Below are 3,549 nucleotides of genomic sequence, written 5' to 3' on the forward strand. Positions count from 1 at the left end.
CATTAAGTTTGATCAATACTTTTCAATAAATGTTTGTTTTTACATATAAAAATATAAAATATATTTCAATTTTAAAAATTTTAAATAGGAATTTCCATACAAATATGTAGAATTCCTGAATAGTAACTCCATAATATATATGAAATTTATTTTAACTACTTCACTATCAAAAGCACTTAGATTGTGTCTAGTTTTGTACTATTACAAATAGAGCTGAAACAACTTTCCTTGTACATTAACTCTTACTATATACCAGTAAATATCTCTCTAGGATAGACACAATAGAATGCTGGGTGTGAAGGGTATGCTAATTTGAAGTTCAACCAACTGCTCTACACAAACCCTGTAAATAGCTAATGTTCACATTTATAAGACTATTGAACATTAAGAGAATGGAAAAGTCAGATCAATTATTATAAAAACTAGAGGACCGGTGCACAGTGGGGTCCCTCGACATGGCCTGTAGGGATAGGGCCGAAACCGACTCTCCGACATCCCCCGAGGGGTCCCAGATTGCAAGAAGGCACAGGCCAGGCTGAGGGACCCCACCAGTGCAAGATCGGGGCTGGGGAGGGACCGTGGGAAGGCTACAGGGCATGTCCAGCCCGTCTTGCCCAGTCCCAATTGGCTGGACCCCAGCAGCAAGCTAACCAACCGGTCAGAGCATCTGCCCCCTGGTGGTCAGTGCATGTCATAGCAACTGGTTGAATGGTTGAATGAACAGTCGGACACTTAGCATATTAGGCTTTTATTATATAGGACTAGAGGCCTGGTGCACGAAACTTGTGCATGGGGGAGGGGGTGTCCCTCAGCCTGGCCTGCATCCTCTCGAATCCAGGACCCCTCGGAGGATTTCTGACTGCCGGCAGTTGGACATCCCTCTCGCAATCCAGGACCGCTGACTCCTAACTGCTCACCTGTCTGCCTCATCACCCCTAACCGCCTCTGCCTCGGCCCCTGCCACCATGGCTTTATCGAAAAGGACGTCTGGTCTATCTGGCCTAATTAGCATATTACCCTTTTATTAGTATAGATGATTTTTTTTCCTCCCTAAAACTCTTTAAAATTCTATCTACCTCTCTCTAGTTCCACTGTAATGACTTTAGTTCAAGTTGTCAACATCTCTGGCCTGGATACTGCAACATCCTCCTCCTATTAGGTCTTCTTGCTTCTATTGTTGCCCCTTACAATTTAAGCACTATACTGCACTAAGAATGATTTTTCTAGGTATGTCTTGTTAGTTCTCTTCCATGCTTAAAAACTCTACAGTGGTTTCCTACTATTCCTAGGAAGAAAGACTCCAAATCTTAATATGATTTAGCAGATTCTTGTATGATATAGCCCCACTCTAGTCACAAGCCTTATCTCATGTCACTCTCTATTCCCAAACTGGGGAGAGGGGGTGGGAAGGAAACAAACAAAACCCAGCTTTATTTCAGTCCCTCAAACATACCATAACTCCTCCTTTTTCAGGGTCTTTGCACATGCCATTCCTTCAGTCTTGAATTTTATATACTGATCTATTCTTTCACTAAACCCTCACTCCACTTACTATCACCTGAACTATCTCACCCTTAGAAAAGTTGACTTGCCCAGCCGACATGGCTCCGTGGTTGAGCATCGACCTATGAATCAGGAGATCATGGCACATCCCTAGGTTGTGGGCTTGATCCCCAGTGTGGGGTGTTCAGGAGACTGCCAATCAATGATATGCTCTCATCACTGATGTTTCTATCTCTCTCTCCCTGTCCCATCCTCTCTGAAATCAATAAAAAAATATATATTTTTTTAAAAGTCGACTAAATCAAGGCATGTGTTAAAATTCTCATAAAATCCTCTAATTTACCTTCATAGCACTGAAGGCATTTAGATCTATATTTGTGGTTATTTGATTAGTATCTATCTATAATAAGCTTCATGCCAACAAGGACTCAAGTCTTTTTTTTTTTTTATCCTCACCCAAGGATATGTTTTGTTTTGTTTTTTATTTTAGAGAGAGAGGAAGGGAGGGAGAGAGAAGGTAGGGAGAGAGGGAGAAATATCAATGTGAGAGAGGAACATGGATCATCTGCCTCCCGTATGCACTCAGACAGAGGATCTAAACTGTGACCTAAGTATGTGCCCTAACCAAGAATAGAACTACAACCTTTTTGGTGTACCAATGACAGTACAACCGAGCCACCCAGTAGGGCAAGGACTGATTCTCTTTTACATACTCTTTCTCCCTAAAATCTAGCATACTTCCTGGTACAGCATTATGTGGTGGAATATATATGGCAATTCACAGTATTTGACAATGCCTAATAGTAAGCAACACTATGATGACAAATTCATTGATAATTGTAATATCTAAGTAAGCCAAGAAATAATGAGGTCACTCACTACAGTGACCTTTCTAGTGCCTACATTACAAAAATAGGTATTATGTTTGAGTAAAGGGTGAATAAAGAAGCTTGAGGTAAGTAACTAGAAAAAGCTTAAATTGTATCTCCGATATTTGGAGGAAAGGAGGACAAGTATTAATGGTTTTTCAAGCAGGTAAAGTAGTTTGGACAGCTTCTTTGTCTTAGAGCTCTGAAGGAAAAACAGAGAGCTAGGAGACCAATGGAAAGCCAACTATAATCTCTTGGAAAAAAAGGTATATAAATAAACTGGATGTATTATAGATTTGTACACCTGAAACCTATATAATTTTACTAACCAATGTCACCCCAATAAATTCAATTAAAAAATAAAAATTAAAGAAGTCTTTTGCACTAAAAAATAAAATCAAACAAATAAACTGGGACGATAAACATCCTATCTAATAAGGGACAAACATGGTAATTAACCATACCTCCTCTACGCTTCCCATTGGCTAATCAGCAGGATATGCAAATTAACTGCCAACCAAGATGGCGGCCAGCAGCCAGGCAGCTGAAGCGAACAGGAGGCTTGCTTGCTCCAGTGATGAAGGAAGCCAAGGTTCCCCGCCTGCCGCAGCTGGGCTCTGAGCTGCACTCTAAGCAACAATGTTGCAATTATAGAAGCTAAACAAACCCCACGAACCTGCTTTCAGCCAGCCGGTCTCGGAGCTGGAACCGCAACAAAGTTTCAATTACAGAAGGTAAATAAATCCCAGAATAAAAAAAAATAAAAAATAAAAGGAGAGACTGGGAGCTTCAGTTGCAGGCTTGGCCTGCCTGAAAACAGCCATCAGCCCCTCATCCAGACTGGCCAGGCACCCCAGTGGGGACCCACACCCTGAAGGGGTGCGGGCAGCCTGAAAACAGCCCTCAGCCCCTCATCCACACTGGCCAGGCACCCCAGTGGGGACCCCCACGCTGAAGGGGGGTGTGGGAAGCCTGAAAAACAGCCCCTCATCCCCCTCATCCAGGCTGGCCAGGGCACCCCAGTGGGAACCCCCCACTCCTGATCCGGGGAAACCCTTTCAGGGAAACACCAGCCGGCCCCCCACCCCGTGCACCAGGGCTCTATTCCTATACAGTAAAAGGGTAATAATGCAAACTGACCCCTAACAGCAGAAAGACTAGGAATGACTAGTCGCAC

General features: G+C 42.9%; 1 protein-coding gene across 4 annotated transcripts in view; it reads right to left on the minus strand.

The window, feature by feature from the left end:
- The window catches only part of STAG1 (stromal antigen 1), a 232,057-nt gene that overhangs the window by 222,222 nt on the left and 6,286 nt on the right, over window positions 1-3,549 (minus strand). The gene's annotated exons all lie outside the window — the stretch shown is intronic.

Source organism: Myotis lucifugus, unplaced genomic scaffold (genome assembly GCF_000147115.1).
Source record: "Myotis lucifugus unplaced genomic scaffold, Myoluc2.0 scaffold_8, whole genome shotgun sequence".
In the NCBI taxonomy this organism is placed as follows: domain Eukaryota; kingdom Metazoa; phylum Chordata; class Mammalia; order Chiroptera; family Vespertilionidae; genus Myotis; species Myotis lucifugus.